At 31.4% G+C, this 19,540-nt stretch overlaps 1 protein-coding gene across 5 annotated transcripts in view; it reads left to right on the forward strand.

Annotated features, from left to right (window-relative positions):
• Nucleotides 1-1,297: 1,297 nt before the first annotated feature.
• The window catches only part of shep (RNA binding motif single stranded interacting protein alan shepard), a 312,235-nt gene continuing 293,992 nt past the window's right edge, over nucleotides 1,298-19,540 (forward strand). For 4 of the 5 annotated variants that reach the window (XM_075381468.1, XM_075381470.1, XM_075381471.1 and 1 more), the window contains exons 1-2: nucleotides 1,298-1,752; nucleotides 6,374-6,461. The gene's annotated coding sequence lies outside the window, so the exon portion shown is untranslated. The remainder of the gene's footprint in view (nucleotides 1,753-6,373; nucleotides 6,462-19,540) is intronic. The other variant, XM_075381469.1, reaches the window with a different exon arrangement.

Consider the following 19,540-nt stretch of genomic DNA (forward strand, 5'->3'; position numbering starts at 1 on the left):
AGTAATGGTGATAGGGAACATACTTTCTTATTACAGCTTCTTTCTTATACTCTTTAATTATTACTGTTTGGTTCCTGTAAATGTTAGCAATTGTTCTTCTATTGTATAAAAATTAAGGTATTTGAACCTTAATTTTTAAAAATGCTGAACATTTTATTCCAGTCTACATTGTCGAATGCCTTTTCTAGGTCTATAAATGCCAAGTATGTCAGTTTGTTTTTCTTTAATCTTCCTTCAACTATTAATCTGAGACCTAAAATAGCTTCCCTTGTCTCTATAATTTTCCTGAAACCAAATTGGTCTTCTCCTAACACTTCTTCAACTCTCCTCTCAATTCTTCGGTATAGAATTCTAATTAAGATTTTTGATGCATGATTAGTTAAACTAATTGTTCTGTATTATTCACATTTATCTGCTCCTGCTTTCTTTGGTATCATGACTATAACACTTTTTTTAAGTAGAACGGAACTTCGTCTTTTTCATAAATATTACACACCAGTTTGTATAATCTATCAATCGCATCCTCACCTGCACTGAGCAGTAATTCTACAGGTATTCTATCTATTCCAGGAGGCTTTTTGCCGTTCAAATCTTTTATTGTTCTCGTAAATTCAGATCTCAGTATTGTTTTTGCCATTTCATCCTCTTCAACTTTCTCTATAACATCATTTTCTAATTCATTTCCTCCGTATAACTCTTCTATATATTCCACCCACCTATCGACTTTATCTTTCGTATTATAAATCGGTGTACCATCTTTTTTTAACACATTATTGGATTTTAATTTATGTACCCCAAAATTTTCTTTAACTTTCCTGTATGCTCCGTCTATTTTACCAATGTTTATTTCTCTTTCCACTTCTGAACACTTTTCTTTAATCCACTTTTTTTCTATTATACGAGAAGCATAAAAAATATTAATTAATTTAAAAATAGAGTCGGGAATATATTCAATAAATGGCATAATTTGTACTTTCTTTAGCTTTTATAATGGTTAGATGTTACATGAACATATCTAATTTTTTAATAAAATTAATTTATGAATGAATATACAAATTATGAGTAAAACTATAAAATTGAATTAATTTTTTTATTAATTATTGATATTAAAAATCTAATATTTTATAATTTTAAATGTCATGATGATTTTGTGTATCAGTATGTCAATGACTGTGTGCAATTTTTATTAGTTCACATATTTGCCGATAGTTGATAATATTGACTACAAACTACCGCTAGAGTGCATACATAACGCTTCACGTATCACTTTATTAGACACGCCCACTTGGAAGTCAAATCAGAGCTTCTGTCAAAGTGTTTACTATTATTGAAATATTTATAATAGTAAGCAATTTTATAACGTATGACTTTTTGTGTAAAGTGTTTACATTTAATTTTACAGTTACAATTAATCGCCGGTTTGTTTTAAGTCGTTTATTTCGTATTTGTAACACTTCCATCGATCAATGTTTTGCAGACAGTTTTCGTAGGGATGGGCCAAATCCTAGCAGAAGGGTGAAGAAGTATCATGAATTAGGGGTGTGACTTGTGTGCATTAACAAAATTTCATTTAATTTTTCTTACATAAATATAATGAAATAACCTTGATTATAACCAGTTGAAGAGACTGACAACAGTGCCTTTTTGGATTATTTCCTTACAGTAGTCGAGTTGCATTTAGATCAGGAGATTTTGTCATCTTTATCGGATTAAAAATATTCTCAATTGTATGACGATTTAAACGTAATATTGGTAAGTATTGATAATTTCTTTTGCATTGTATTTAATTTAATCGGTTTTATTCATTACTTCACCGTCTAATTGTCTTAACTTACCTATGTAAAAAAAGAATTTTATTAATAATAAATGCCGCATTTTTTTAATTTTAAATGGAACTGCAATCAAATTTATATTGATTTTATTTTAAAAAACTATTTTTAAAATCTTTAACTGGAAAAATTAGTTTTTACAAGTATAAATTTAGTAATAATTTATCACGGTTTTTAAAAATATTTTTCACGATACGTTGATGGTATGTACATTATTATGGTTTTATATTAAAAAATCGATTCAAATGTGTTGCATTACATAGATTGAGAATTTTTACATATTTTTGGCAGCATTTTCTTATACCAAAGAGCTTTCATGTTTTTGGTAATTTTTTTTTATTTTCTACTGTTAAGTATGTGTTAATTTAGGTTTATAAATAATTAAACTATTTTTGAAATATCTAAATTGTATGATATTTTCAATGTAATTAACTTTTAAAAATTAAACTGAAAAATGTTATCTGATGTAGTGTTTCCATAATATTTATTTTTTCTTGCCATGATCTTTCAAATAATTTTGTACTCAAAATTGTTGGGGTATAACTTAAATGTCTCTTTCCATAAGTAATTTGTACAAAGTAGTTGTCATCTTTTTATACAAGAATTATTTTCAATTTTTTTTTATTGATGATGATTAATTAATAATTAGAATTTGAAATTTAATTGATCAATTGGGATGAAGTTGATTCCAAACTAAGGAATCAGATTTTCACTTACTTGTGTTCAATTTATTTTATTAATTTTTTCAGGCTGATATTTAAATTAAGTTTTGCTTTCTTAACTTCTATAAAATTTGTTTATTATAACTATTATTTATGAAAAAGGGGAAGTTCTGTCAGACTTCAAAAAAAGTGTTATAGTCATGATACCAAAGAAAGCAGGAGGATAAATGTGAATAATACAGAACAATTAGTTTAACTACTCATGTATCAAACATCTTAATTAGAATTCTATACAGAAGAATGAGAGTGGAAGAAGTGTTAGGAGAAGACCAATTTGGTTTCAGGAAAAGTATAGGGACAAGGGAAGTAATTTTAGGTCTCAGATTAATAGTAGAAGGAAGATTAAAGAAAAACAAACCAACATACTTGGCATTTATAAACCTAGAAAAGGTATTCGATAACGTAGACTAGAATAAAATGTTCAGCATTTAAAAAAAATTAGGGTTCAAATACAGAGATAGAAGAACAATTGCTAACATTTACAGGAACCAAACAGTAACAGTAATAATTGAATAACATAAGAAAGGGAGTCCGACAAGGATGTTTCCTATCCCCGTTACTTTTTAATCTTTACATAGAATTAGCAGTTAATGATGTTAAAGAACAATTTAGATTTGGAGAAACAGTGCAAGGTGAAAAGATGCTACGATTTGGTGATGATATAGTAATTCTAGCCGAGAGTAAACGGGATTTAGAATAAACAATGAATGGCATGGATGAAGGACTACGCAAGAACTACCACTTGAAAATAAACAAGAACAAAACGAAAGTAATGAAATGTAGTAGAAATAACAAAGATGGACCACTGAATGTGAAAATAGGAGGAGAAAAGATTATGGAGGTAGAGGAATTTTGTTATTTGGAAAGTAGAATTACTAAAGATGAATGAAGCAGGAGCGATATAAAATGCCGAATAGCACAGGCAAAACGAGCCTCCAGTCAGAAATATAATTTGTTAAATCAAAAATTAACTTAAATGTCAGGAAATGATTGTTGAAAGTATATGTTTTGAGTGTAGCTTTATATGGAAGTGAAACTTGGACGATCGGAGTATCTGAGAAGAAAAGATTAGAAGCTTTTGAAATGCGGTGCTATAGGAGAATGTTACAAATCAGATGGGTGGAAAAGTGACAAATGAAGAGGTGTTGCGGAAAATAAATGAAGAAAGAAGCATTTGGAAAAATATAGCTAAAAGAAGCGACAGACTTACAGGCCACATATTAAGTCATCCTGGAATAATCACTTTAATATTGGATGGACAGGTAGAAGGAAAAAATTGTGTAGGCAGGCAACGTTTGTAATATGTAAAACAAATTTTTAGGGATGTAGGATATAGGGGATATACTGAAATGAAACGACTAGCACTAGATAAGGAATCTTGGAGAGCTGCATCAAACGAGTCAAATGACTGAAGACAAAAAATAATATATTAATATATTAATAATAATTGTTGTATATTGTAATTTATGTTTGTGAAACAGTGTAAATTGAATACATTGTGTGGTAAACAGCTCTGTATATAGCAGGAGAAAGATCTATTCCCAGTTGTGAGTGGAGGATTATCATTCATTTTATTCCAGTCCAAGTTATCGAATGCGTTTTCTAGGTCTATAAATGCCAAGTTTGTTGGTTTGTTTTTCTTTAATCTTCCTTCTACTGTTAATATGAGGCCTAAAATTGCTTCCCTTGTCCCTATACTTTTCCTATTTTATACAAATACAAAACATTTTACAAATAAATACATTCATAGACCTTTTCAAGACTTTCCGAACTACAACCAATAATCTAAGTGTAAACTATCTCCGAAATTCCCATTTTTCTTTCTTCTTTATTAAATTCTTTCTTTGAGAGGATTGTATGATGGGTGAATGGCTCATCGTTATAAGTGATATCCTCTGGATAGCAGGGAGAACCTGGTCGTATTTAACCTTGGCTGTAATACATATGTACTCTGATGCAATGATGCTTTATCGCCAGTACTTGAAATAGGGTCTGTTCTTAATATCTCTATGGTGGTAGATGGTCTAGCTGGAAAAAAAACCTATATATTCTGATTCTACAATAATTTTTGATTCAGCAATTGTATATAACACGACCTGGCAGAAGGGTGTTTAAAATTCACTAAAGAAGTAGCATATTGATATGTTGGCCTTTATCAAGTGATCTTTAAGTAATCGTTATTTCCATGTTCATATATCAAATACAGAATCTGGTACTATCCTAGAAAATACATTGTACTGAGCACAATATTATGTGCTGCCACATATTATTGTATGTTGCGTCACAAACATATTTTGTCCTTTGTTCATTGTAATTTCTTTTGCATCAATGTCTTCACTCTCTATTGAAAGACTGCTGCAAAACATAACACATTTAAAAATATGGTCTAAAATCATAGAGTTTTCTTTCTCTTCTGAAAAAACAATGTGTGTTTCTTTTTTTTGTCTGAAAAATAATTATCTTCCAATTACTAGTGAACGGCAGTCCAATTGATGTATATTTGCAGATTAAACTTATAGGATTCTTCTTCGATTAACTTTTAACTTCCATGTCATATATAAAGTGGGTGAAACTGTAGTGTCCTAAAATGTTGGACATCATTAGAGTCTTATCGTTGGGGTATGGATCACACTTGCATGATATGATTTTACCTTGTATCAGTCTGTACACTACTGGATGATGTACTTACTACACATTATTTACTCCAAAATAAGCCTACAGCATTATTGGTGCTTGATATGGTTCATAACTCCTTTCTTTGACTTTGGGTCCTGTTCTGTTGCTAATTTATTGTTAAATTGTGATGAGCCTTCAATCTGGTATAGATGTGACCAAACGATATATTACGTTGATCATCTAAAAGATCAACCGATTCACAAGATGTTTTCAATTCTGTTTTTTTTTCTCTTGATATATAAACCACTTTCATGTAACAGCTCCGTTGTACATTAGAGACAAGCATCTGTCTTGATCGTTGAACATTAATTTCCTAAGGATTTTCTAGGATTTTACATATCTTTTGTTTTAGTTTCAGTTATGCATAGATGAATCTTTCATATTCTTTGTATTGTTTTAATTGAATGGTTTGTTTGTCTTTATAGCATTATTACTCGATGGTTATTAAGCCTTTTTATTGTTTCCACAATTTTACAAAAAAAATTCAAATAATATATTCAGGTTTTTATGATTTATTAGCAAGCACTCAGGATTTAAATGAAAAAACGACAGAATTTCATTTTTTAGGCCCTCATTATCAGTTCATCTTGTGAGATGAATGTTTGAGTAAGTGATATTTCAATGCTTGAGTAAGTGTAATCTTTATCAAGCATTAACAACAGTTTTAAAAATTACCCTGTTATCTAATTTATTAATTAAATGATAAACGATACGTAACTGAAAAATTGTAATTAAATTCACGTAAATAATTAATTTAAGTTATTTTTAGATTCAGTTTATTTAAAAAAAAAAATTTAAGATATAATAATAATATTTCAGAGATTATGCCATCAGTTACTTTTCTTTAACCAGGTGTTAAAATTTTTATCATGTCCAATTACTAAAGAAAGTATACATTCATATATACTAATATAGAATTTTGTAATATTATATAAATTTTATTGGTGCATCATAAAGCTTCATGTATTTAGCCACATGATTCTGTTATGTACCAGTGACTACAGTAATGACTTTACCGACGAGGCAGCATTATCTATCCTCCTTACAGTCCTTGATATTATACAACTATTGGTTCCTTGGCTAAGTACATCCTTGATTAACTTTGTAATCTGTATTATTTATAATATTTGTTGTGTATATTTCCAGGTTGAATAGGATGCAGAAGAAGCACTGTGTTCAATATTAGAAGTCATTTTTATTTTTTCATCTTTATTAAAATATTCATCTCTTCATTGTAAGTTTGCTTACATATTTTTGTTCTATTATGTACAGTCCTGTGCAAATTAATGTGAACAAGAGTATATTTTCAAAATTAATTAAATTTATTACATACAAAGATGTCAGTGTTTATTACAGTATTTTTTAGTATTTAATATGCCGTCCTCGCTCATTAATAAACGTTTCAGTTATTTTAGGTGTTGAATCAATAAGTTTTTTTATATATTTCTTTAATTTCTTGATTGTGAAACCACACTTTTATGACAGCACAAATCATCTTCTCTTTGATAGTGCAGTCTTTTCTTCACAGTTGCCTACAAATTTTCAGTTGGGTTCAGATCTAGCGAATTTCCAGGCCAGTCCAAACAGTGATCCCCTTTTGAGACATGAAAAGCTTAATTTTCTTTGATGAGTGGCAGGGGACCAAATCTTGTTGAAAAAATTGGGTGGGGCTGTGTCGGGGCACATGCCCATTGGTTTAATGTGAAACATTACAGATTTTTTATGAAGTTCCTTGAGCTACAGACTGACCAACTTATCTGTAGAGTTAAATAGGAGAGCCATCATCGTATTTTTTGAATAAAACTGAAAGTCTCTGATGGAAAATTTTATTTCATTCATTTGGCCAACTCTATAGATAAACTGGTCAATCTATATGTAAGTGAGTTACTTTTAGTGTATTAGATTGAAATAAAAATGAGACGAGATATTGACTGCGTACTAAATTTAATTTTAACATAAAACAGATGGTAAATGATGTTTATTTCAACGTTAAGTGTTTGTCCAGTGGTCCTGTATCGCATCAGTTCTACTGATGTTGATATTTGTCAGCCTGGACGTCTTCGATAGATGTACAGGTGTTATCTTCACTCTTATGTCCATTAGTTTGGGTACAGCAGCAGTAGAGGTGCTTGCTCCATCAGCGTCATTCACTGAGCACGTCGTGTCAGCTTTGCAATGCTTCTGAAACAGTCCCACTTGCTTGGCACTAGACATTTAGGGTACCTGTGCATGGCTCATAATCTCCTCTTTCTAATGATATGCGTAATTTATATTTCTGGTTGGCTTTTGCGCTGGGCTGAGGCTAACATATTGAATTTTTATACTCTTACAAATTTACTTTACTTTTACACATAAATATTGTTCAAAATACTGTTATTATTACTTAAATCGATCTATTTAAACAAAATCTAAACACAAACACACGAATCATTGTACTATCACATCTTTTAGTCATGAGCTACATTGAATGGAAATTAGTGAGAGCGTTAGTTTTGGCCGATCTGTGTTGTTCCCTCTCTCTGCCAACCTGCTCGCCAGTGATGGTAACTCAAAGTCGTATTGGCGAAATGACCATGTAAGTTATAAAATTACACCGTATTTACGTCTCTGAGACTAATAGTTAGGGAGTTATTAAGGCAGGATGATATAGACCTTTTCGTTGTGCTATAAATCTCTGTTCTGTTAACCGTATGTTTCGGTGTGATTTTCAAGACATTTCACGTCAAAACAGTGTTTTCGACTCCAAGTAAATCTGAAGTTTTGAAGTTCCGGTAGAGCCCTATTTTCCAATAATGGGATGTACTTTTCATTTTTCATCATCCCAGAGATGGGTATTAAAATTTTAGGTCCAGAATATCTGAAGCATCTTCAAAACATCTCTAAAGGATGCTTTATAATTTGTTTGATGTGTTTTGGCTAAACCCTCTCATCTTTGCTTCTTCACGTGTGTGACATGGTTACACCCTGAACTAGAAAATGACTCATTAGAGAAAAGGACTTTTCTCCAAGTCTCAGCACTCCCGTTTTTGTATTTTTTGACTCAAAGAAGCTTTTTCTTCTTCATGATGTTTGTAAAAAGTTGTTTTTTTATAGGTGTTTGTGCCTTGTGATCGCTTCCCAAAGTCTTGTGTATAGTAAAATTGTGAATTTTCATACCAGCTGATTCTAAGTTTTTTTGTAACTTAAAACTATTTTTCTGAGGATTAATTTTACTTATTCTACGTAAAATACCATCAACCTGTAATGTGGTCTTATGTTTAGTGACCTTTTCATTTGTATGAAATTGTACACATCTCAAGATTTTGTCTAGTTATCTTATTAACTGCACCTATACTAATCTTACACTCTGCTGCTACCTGTCTTTGAGTCATGAGTATGTTCATTGAGTGTTATTTTGCTTCTTTTCATAGGATTTAAATCCATATTGCTACTTTTTTAAATTTATTAACAAAATCATTTACACTAGAAGAAAACAAAATAAAATAGGTAAGCAACACATAAAACCTATCAAAACAAAGATATTTTCAGGCGATACTTGAAATGGAGGGAAACAGCTGTACTACATCTGGAATCAGTGATACAACATAACTAACTAAACTTTACCTCTTGTTTAAATTAATTTGCACGAGACTTTATATGCATATCAATTTAAAAAAAAAAACAAAAAACTTTAACATTATTTATACTGCTATAAGTGACCTAAGTAGAAAGTAACATTCGTTAAGTAATTTCTTTTGAGGAGACTAATTTTTTTGGAATTATTTGCTATAATCTATGACTTGCCACATTTCTGTATGGTTATGTTAAATTATACAAGGTTATCATAAAAGAATGGTGCGGTTTTGAACATGGTTTAAATTAAAACAGAATTACTTACAGTTTATGTTTTTTATTTTTCAAATTTGTCGTCTCAAACTTTTTTTTACATAATTAATAAATTTCAATAAGTGCGCCCTTAGTCGCTCAACAAATGTCCAAACGATACTCAACTTCTCTCCAAACATTAATTAACATTTCTTCGTTAATGGTTGTCATTGCTTCATTAATCCTGTTTTTAAGTGATTTAGGTCGCGAATTTTTTTGTGTATAAACAACGCGTTTGATGTACCCCCACAAGAAAAAATCGCAAGGTGTCAGGTCTGGACTCCTTGGAGGCGAAAGTATGGATCCTTGCCGGCCTATCCATCGATCTCCAAATTTTTCGTTCAAAGCGTCCGTGACAATGCATTGAAGTGCGGGGGAGCATCATCTTCTTAGAAATGAAGTCGATGAATGTTTTCGAGTTCATCCGGCTGAGGAAAGCAATAATCGGTTAACATGTCAAGATACACAACTCCATTAATTATTTTTTCAATAAAGAAGAAAGGCCCTATTATACGATTTTTCATCGCACCACACCAAACATTTACTTTAGGCGAATCGCGTTGTTTTTCAATAATTGCGTGTGGGTTTCAGAGCCCCATATTCGTGAATTGTGTCTGTTAACACATCCATTCACATGGAATGTAGCTTCGTCTGTAAAAATTATATCGTCTAAAAACGATTCGTTTTCACTTATTCTGTCCAGCATTTCAACAGTGAAATTGTAATGTTTTACACCATCATCGGGTTTCAATTCCTGCAGTATCTGGATTTTATAAGCGTGTAATTTCAATTTTTTACATAAAACTTTGTGAACTGTTGATTTTGGAATACCTAATTCGACGCTTCGACGGTGGATGGACTTCCCAAGACTTCTAATTGCCGATCGTAAAATTAGTTCAACCGTTTCGTCCGGTACACTTGGTCTGCCGGTTGACTTCTGTTTCTTAACCGATCCGGTTTCTTCGAATCGTTTGAACCGACGTGTTATGTTATTTTTGTGTGGCGGATCTCTTCCGAATTCACGTCGAAACGCACATTGAACTAAAATTACGGATTTTAATTCAGCCATCAATAAAACACCTTTGCTTTGTCTTTATTCGAGAACATAGTAACTCACTAAACTCACCGCAACAACAATACAAGAACTGATGTTGTGCTTACAACTCCTGATAAACAAACTTTTGGGTTGGAGGCTTTCAGGGATACCAATATAACATCTAGAAATTTCCCTACAATCTTCCTATGAATTACTGAAACCGTACCATTCTTTTATGATAACACTGTATTTATACAGATCCAGAAGACCTGGTTTTAATCAGTACACACCTCAGCCAATAGTAGTACAGCTTTTTGTATAACCCCTGAATATAAAACAGTCCTTGGTTAATACCATAGATAAAGAGTGCTGCTATATAATTTTATTAAATCAACCAATCCAAAGTCTGTTGAAAGGTGACAGTATGACATAACCGATAAAACCAGGGTAACTACTGACCCAATCTCATGACAGTCATTTGAGCAAGAAGGAATAAAGGATAAGTAAAGGGGAAAAAAGGGAAGATCCAATCATAGAGGGATTTCGATTAATCAGGATTCATTGGAGTAGTTCACTGTCTTTTAATTCCTATTTATGAATAATTATAATTTTGTTGTAAGTTTCGGTTTAAAGATTAATTATGAATTTCCAGTAATTCGTAAATGGTATTATTCAAATTTGTTACACCTTATCATCCACCATAGCTGATATCTATGCTGTTACTTTTTGGTTTTACCAGAAAAAATAATAAAAGAAATGCTACAAGATTTAAAGGGATTTTCTTTTTTTCTGCTGTTTCCTCAGATAATATGAGGTTTGTTCAGAAAATAACAGAACTTTAGTTTTTTAATTTTTATTATTAATTTTACAGCTTATTGGTCCCTGACCCCTTCCCGTCCTCTATTCACAAACTTTTCCCAGAGATGTTTCCCCTTAGCGAAGAAGTCTTGGATAGCTTTATTTGAAATGACCTTTAAGGTCCATGATGAATTTGTTTTAATATCATCAATAGTCTCAAAACGGCATCCTTTCATCACTGATTTTAATTTCGGAATCAAGAAAAAATCGCAAGCAGTCATGTCTGGTGAATAGGGAGGCTGAGGGAAGGCAGTCTGATTCTTGGCACAAAACTGACGAATTGACAAAGCTAAGTGTGCGGGCACATTGTTTTGGTGGTTAAGGAACCATGAGTTGTCTCACCTCAACTCTGGTCTCTTTTTCCGGATTTTTTTCACATAACCTTTGTAAAACGCCTTTATAGTACACAATGGTTCACTGTTTCACATTGAGGCAAGAATTCAAAATCTACAATTCATTAAAATCGGAAAAACAGAGAGCACCACTTTGACACTGGATCGAGACTTACGTGCTTTCTTTGTGCATGGAGATCCTTTGCCAATCCATTGTGATGATTGAACTTTTGTCTCAGTGTTGTCATAAACCTCTTACATATACGTGTAAGAAACGTGTAAGAAATATACTAAAGAGTATTATTAGTGACATTAACTTTTTTTATAAATATGATTATTTGGCAATTATCTTTGCTGATTTTTTTTTGTGGAGGGAGAAAAAGATAAAAAATGTAGAAATTTTCAATTCTTTGGGTTCAACTTTGCAGGGTTCTCTATAACAAAAATAACAGGCATAAATTACTGTGAGATAACATTGAAAAGTAACTCTCAGACTGTTAAATCATCTTTTATAGAAAAGTATGATTAACAGAATGAATACTTTTATTTATAAAGTCGTCTAGAGTGTGTTGTTCCTGGATAAGATAGCAAACTATTCCAGTCAGATGTACTTTTGTAAGTTGATCATCCCTCTCTCATTCTATCTTTTTCTTTATTCTTATTTGGATGCGTACTATGAGAATTGCATCAGCTGTTACCATCAGTAGAATAATTCTATCACCTTCTATTGATTCAGCTGCTTCTTTATTTAGTACGTAATGGCTGACTTCTTACACAAAAGTTGCAAAAAAGCCAAGTTCATCCTTTAGTTGACTGAGGTGTTGGACTGGATAAAGCCAACTTTCCCTTATTTATAAAACCTTGTCTAATCTCATCTTTACGTGCTTGGGGTATTGGAGGAAGAAAACAGCAAAGATAGATTGCTTGTAATTGAAATGGATTTCTGGTATAGGCCTGTCAAAATATCTATGAAACAAATGTGGAAGTTTGAAGATTATGGTATTGAGAAAATTGTTATGGAATTTTTAAATTTATTAGTTGAAAAGTTTCATTCATTCAATAAGGGTGGTGATGTCCACTTCATGTGGACAAACAAACATCCAGATTCATATTTCTTATGAATCTGAGGTATTAATTAGAGTTGCTTTCCCTTAGAGTAATGATATTCACTTATAGAGAAGTACATATTGTACATTTTTGTATGATTAATTTGAAATATATCGAGCTATGCATGTATGCTTTTGCTAAGTTTGTATGTTTAGCTCACTGAAGAAAACAATGGGTAACCACTTCACTTCTCATTTTGCTTAATAAGTCTAGCATGGGATGCTTGTTGTTATTCTGGTTACAGATATGGTTTTTGTTTCATGTTGGGCCATCTGCAATGTTTTTAGTTATTGCAGCTAACAAATTGTTTTTAAGATTCTTAGTTGTATGATCGACCTATCTAATATGGTTTCTTACATCTTATTATGTGTAGTTTTCTATAACTGTAGAATATTTTTGCTGTTTTTTAAATGCAGATCTAAGATGGCTTACCATGCTGAAGTATATTTTTATTCATGATCATGATTCCAATTATTGACCCTTTTAATAATATTCTAAGAATTTTTATAAATAAGTTCTATTAGATGCCCTTGTCATTAAAGGTGATGTCTATTGCTGAGTGGTATCTTCTCTACCTTTTATATGAAAGGCTCTGAGTTTGAATCCCAGTCTAGTTTGGTATGTTTCACTTGGTACAAAATACATATTTGAACGTCTTACATAACTTACTTGGTATTAGTCTGCCTATTACTATGTAAAATAAATATAAACAGTAGCTCTTAATTAATTTTAGTTTGGTTAATAAATTCATACTGTAAAAGTAATGATTCACAAATATTCTTATGATTGTATAATTTATGCAAGAATATTGATTTTTTTCCCTCCTCCTATGTTCTGTTTTCCTTTTTCTTTATATACTAAAATTTTAGTGTTTTTCTTAATTAGAATTGTATTAAGAAGAGTAATGTCTCTAAATATTTTTTTAGAAAATTGTAAGTGCAAATTTGCCAAAATGGGTATGGAATATAATGATAAAAAAGCAAGATTATTTATTTACATCATGGATTTACATTGTAAATAGGAGTATGGAAAATAATGGCTTAAAGCCGGAGAACACTAATGAATAACATATAAATAGTGAAAAATTGTTTAAATTTTAATTAAATGTATATAACCATAAATTTCACACAGTTCCCAATTACTTTCAGAAATATTACAACCTTTCCCAGATGCAATTCTTTTTTTTTTTGGCATATTTTTTGTTAGATGACTAATTCAACTCATAACCTCAAAGCGTGTGCATTGAAATATTAAATTAGCCTATAAAAAAATTTCCAAGTCTAACCAGGATTAGGGCCAAAGAACCTCCAAGGTGTAAGGTTGAGGTGCTATCTCTTCCAACCTCCATGGTAAAATGATAGCTAGCTTTTATTTGTATTATTTTTTACAGCAGAGGTGTTTATTTGGTTGAAGAAGATATTAAGGTTAAGGAAATTATAGAATAATAATTTTTTTAAATTTATAACATTGCATCCTTTGACTTGAATTACAAGGCTCGGCTGATAAATTTTGCACACTAGCGTCTTACACAGAGACAAAAGGAACTATCGAGTTGGGCGTGGCAGCACGTGATAGCTAAAATCCCCCTCTACAAACCTGCGATAATGTGTTGAATCCATTTACTGGTTTATTTTCAGTAGCAGTTAAAATGGAGTCGAGTACAGCCAGTACGTCAACACGGTTAAAACAGAGCGCAGTGATTGAATTTTTAACAGCAGAAAATGTGAATCCTATGAATATTTTTCATTGTTTAAAAGCAGTTTACGATAGTGAAACTGTTGACAGGAGTACTGTGAATAGGTGGGCGTTGAAATCTCACAATTGTGAAGCCGGTAAAATGACAATTGAGGACGCACCTCACAACAGACGACCTGTTTCTGTGACTGACGAGAACCATTGAAAGGAGGTGGATGGTTAGCTTCAAAGTGACCGGCGAATCACCCAGCAATGATGCTTCGCTATTCAGTTTAATATATTTAAAAAATGAGTCGCCCATATTATCGAGCAATTGGGTTTCCATAATATCTGTGCACGATGGGTACGGCGCAAACTCTCTGATGGCTCTCCACAAGCTGAAGTTTGAGCTTATTCCACATCTGCCATACTCACCAGATTTGGCTCCATGTGACTTCCACTTCTTCCCTCATCTTAAGAAGGATCTCAAAGATAATCATTACACCACCGACGATGAAGTGAAGGAAGCTGTGGCCATTTGGATCTGAGAAAGACCACCAGAATTTTTCGGTGGTGAAATGCAAAAACTAGTCATTTGTTGGGAAAAGTGTAAATGTAGATTATATTGAAAAATATATACTGAATTTTGTAGCTAAGGTATTGCACTTTTATTCATTTTTTATTTCATTCCAATATCTTTTTTCATTCCCATGCTATCCATATATGGGCAAAATTTATCAGTCGAACCTTGTACCTCATAATTGTGTTACATGAAGCTCATTTAATAATCTAAAGCACAAATACCTGTGGAGGCAAAATAGTTTGTAAGAGGATTATGATAATTTAAGAACAGTAAGTTGGTAATCCTGTGATGACTTTTGATTGGCTGTTAGAGTAAAATTGTTTTGTTTATAATCTTAAAATTCCATTTTACGATAGCGAGTCCTCTCGAAGTTTGCAAATCAATTGAACAGCATACAGAGACCCATGTATTACTTTCTGAAGGTGAAAAATCAGTTAACATTCACTCTTATACAATCTAACAATATGGACAAAGTTTTATGAAGGGCAGAAATTTTTACAAGAGGGTAGAAAAATTTAAAGACAGTCAAACTTCAGTGACTGATGAACACTATTCTGGATGTCCAATTGAAGTTTACTCCAGTACTTAAAACTTACGTAAATCTTTTCATTCAAGAAGACTGATAGATTATAGTTGAAAACTTACAAGTAAGTGTCGGTGCAGTTTATAACATTATGAGCAAAAAGCTCTAGTACCGTTGTTTTAGTACAGTACTAAAACAAGCATAAGACGGCTTTCAACTAGAGAGTTGATAGAACACTATAAGGAGGTAAGATTTCACATGTACACAGATCTAAAACAATGGTATCAGCAGGATAGTGATGCTTTTTTTTCATAGTATTTTATTCCATGATGAGTCATGGATTTACTATTATGAACTGAAATCAAAAAGACAGAGCACGGAATGAAATCACAGAGTTCACCTGTTAAGAAAAAATTCTGAACCCAACCACTAGTAGGAAAAAACTGACAACAATATTTTAGGATGTGAAAGGCTCAATTTTTATTTATTTTCTAAAAGATCAATGTTTTACAAAAAACAGTGCACACTACTGTGACATGCTTATCAAAAGTAAAGGCAACAGTGTTGAAAACATGCCCTGGATATCAATGCGAAAGCATCATCCTCCTTTATGATAACATCAGCGTTACACAACTCGGATAATTCGATAGACCATTGACAAATTGAATCGATAAGTACTACCTCATCCTTCATACAGTTATGATTTGGCCCCATCAGATTTCTACTCCTTAGTTTGCTCAAGGAGCTGCTTAGTGGTAGAAGTTTAATGACAATGATAACATCAAAGAAAACGTGATAAATTGATTTTGACATAAAGACAAAGATTTCTTTGTGGTAGACAAAAACGCTGATTCAGAGATGGGACAAATTTATTAGTTTTAATGCAGAATATGTTGAAAAGTGAAAAGAAATTTCAAGTTGTTTATATAAACCATTTTAGTTCCAGTGCAATTTATGTCTTAATTATTGAATGACCATTGTGTTTTGTGACAACTTAATTCTCAGCAGAACTTCCACAGCGGGAGTAATTTACTTTCAGAACATTTTACCATGGAGTAAATTATTGTCATACTAATAAATAAAAAAAAAAAAAAAAGAAGTGAATGAGGAAAATTTTTCCCTGAGAAAAAAACCACTAATTTTTCATTAGTTTCAGTTCAAGTCAATCTTTAGGCTTAGGTTTTATTAATTATCTCAGTGACCACTGAATGTGAAAATAGGAGGAGAAAAGATTATGGAGGTAGGTAGATGAATTTTGTTATTTGGGGAGTAGAATTACTAAAGATGGACGAAGCAGGAGCGATATAAAATGCTGAATAGCACAGGCGAAACGAGCCTTCAGTCAGAAATATAATTTGTTTACATCAAAAATTAATTTAAATGTCAGGAAAAGATTTTTGAAAGTATATGTTTGGAGTGTCGCTTTAAACAGAAGTGAAACTTGGACGATCGGAGTATCTGAGAAGAAAAAGATTAGAAGCTTTTGAAATATGGTGCTATAGGAGAATGTTAAAAATCAGATGGATGGATAAAGTGACAAATGAAGAGGTTTTGGCGGCAAATAGGTGAAGAAAGAAGCATCATTTGGAAAAATATAGCTGAAAGAAGAAACAGACTTATAGGCCACATATTAAGACATCCTGGAATAGTCGCTGTAATATTGGAGGGACAGGTAGAAGGAAAAAATTGTGTAGGCAGGCAACATTTGGAATATGTAAAACAAATTGTTAGGGATGTAGTATGTACAGGGGTATACCGAAATGAAACGACTAGCACTAGATAAGGGAATCTTGGAGAGCTGCATCAAACCAGTCAAATGACTGAAGACAAAAATAAAAAAAATTATCTCAGTAATTGCTGAAAACATTGTGTGTGCCTTGTTTCAGGATTCATTCTTTTTGTCTGGCATTTTGGTTTTTGGTTGTACCACTCATTATGGTAGGCATCTGTTTCTCTTATATTTATCATGCAAGCTTCTGTTTGGTTGGCTTATTTACAGGTAGCTGATAGTTGCTTGTGGTACTGCATCTTTATCGACTCAGTGGTTTTTTTTAGTTGTTCTTTCATCCACATTAGACGTGCAGATATCATATTGCAGATACTATCTGCCACTTCTTCATGATCAATTCTTTGGAATATTAGTTTTTTGGAGCTAACCTTCCTATTGATTTTCTTTCCCTTCTATACAACCCAGAATTGTATTATGTTTTGTTCAGGTAGATTCCTTATTTTTGTACTGGTAAAATGAATATTCGGAGATATGTAATTGTAAATTAATTTTGACTTTCATTTCAAAGGTCCCGTGTTTCAAAACTAGTTTCGCTTGGTAGTTTTTCTTACACGAATCTTTTTTTTTGTGATTGTATTCCAAAACAAAAAGTTTTTTCAGTGTGTTTTTTACTATTTCCCCCTCCCCTTTTACTATTTTTTTTTTTTTCATTTAGGGTACTGTTTGAAGAATCATTAATCGTTAATTACTTATGTAATGTGTTTATTTTATTTTTAAGTACGCAATATTAACATACAAATATGGAAACTACAAGCATGTATTCTATGAAATAGACCAAAAATATACCTTGTAATTATGTCATTATTTTATTTTTAAACCGTAAATAAATTACATATTATAATGAAGTCAGTATTTAATCGTCATTTAAATTGTTTTTAACTAGTATTAAAAGTTAATAATAATAAATTTTAAGTAATGTTATTCATTGTTTGTATTTAATAAGATAATTTTTTTTTAAATGTTTAATTATTTCTATTTATGAACTTATAAACTGAATTTAATAATAATTGATTTTTGTATGGATTAAATTTTACGTAATGCATTAAGAGAATTGATCGATATTCTTTTTATCATTTCTTAACTGTTGTTAAGCTTATATTGTTATTCCTTTTTTTAAATTCTATTATGATCAAATTAATTTCTCAATTCAAACTATTGTTGTAAAATATTTTATTTTTTTCTTATCTATTATTAAAAATAATTTTTTAAAGAATCAAAATAAAAAGAAATTTATAATGAAATTGCTGGAATTTTCCCATCATTTGCATGGAATTTAAAATTTACTTTCTTCGAGGATAAAATTAAATGCCTTTTCTTATTTTTTTATTACTTTCCCAGTTTTATAGTTACACTGTATGTCATGATGTAAAATTTCACAGAAATCGGTTGATCCAGTTTGAAGATATCAAGCAGAACATTGACTGATGAAAAATAAAATTACTCTTCATCGTGAACAGAATTCATGAATATGGGAATCTGATACCCACATGTAATTTTTGGGAAATGATGTGACACGTCTAAAGTTAATGTTTGGTGTAGTGTGATGAAAAATCTTGTAATCAGGCCTTTTTTCATCTCTGAAAAGACTATTAATGGAAATGTTAATCTCAATTTGTTAAACTGCTTTAACTGAATTAAATTATGCTTTAATTAATTAATTACTGCTTTCAACTGAATGAACTCAAAAACATATAACAAATTCATTGCCAACAAGATGGCGCACCCCTGCACTTAAATGCATTCGTCAGCCAGGTTTTGAATGGAAGATTTGGACATCTATGGACAGGCCAGCAAGGACCTATCTGCTGGCATCCAAGGAGTCCAGACCTGACATCTTGCGATTTTTTCTTCTTGAGGAGATATTAAAAAACTTATTTATTCGCAAAAAATATGCGACATATGTCACTTAAATGAAAGGATTTATGATGAAGCAGTTGTTATCATAACAGAAGGATGTTAATTTGGGTGTGGGCAGAATCTTAGTATTGACTGGACATTTGCCGAACGACTAATGGTGCGCATATTGAAATTTATTAGTTATGTAAAAAAAACTGTTTGAGATGATAAATTCAATAAATAAACAACCTCAATTATAAGTATTTTTGTTCCATTTAATCCATTTTCAAAACCTCACTATTCTTTTATGAATACTTTGTGTATAAATAAAATTAGAGGAAGACCACTGTTATTGGTATATCTGGTTAGTTTACAAAGGAAAATTTAATCATTTATTTTACTTTAGTTTTCAATGTTCACTTTCACCCAGAGAAAAAACTGGCAATGAATTGCAAAACTTTCCCAGTATACAAGTCAAGTGCAATTCATTTTTTCAGCGTTTTTTAAGCTTGATTTGTATCTTTATGATAAAATAGTACCTTTTAAAATAGTACAAAAGATTATTATAGTGGTTTGAAGGTCTATTGATGTAGAAAATATAGATGCAACTTCTTTTCTGAAGCAAAATTAGCTAAAACAAGAAAAAATATATAGTTATTTTAAACAAAACTAACACAAATCCGAATCCAGGTATCTTTATGAGATTGAGTC

The sequence above is a fragment of the Lycorma delicatula genome, chromosome 13 (genome assembly GCF_047948215.1).
Source record: "Lycorma delicatula isolate Av1 chromosome 13, ASM4794821v1, whole genome shotgun sequence".
In the NCBI taxonomy this organism is placed as follows: domain Eukaryota; kingdom Metazoa; phylum Arthropoda; class Insecta; order Hemiptera; family Fulgoridae; genus Lycorma; species Lycorma delicatula.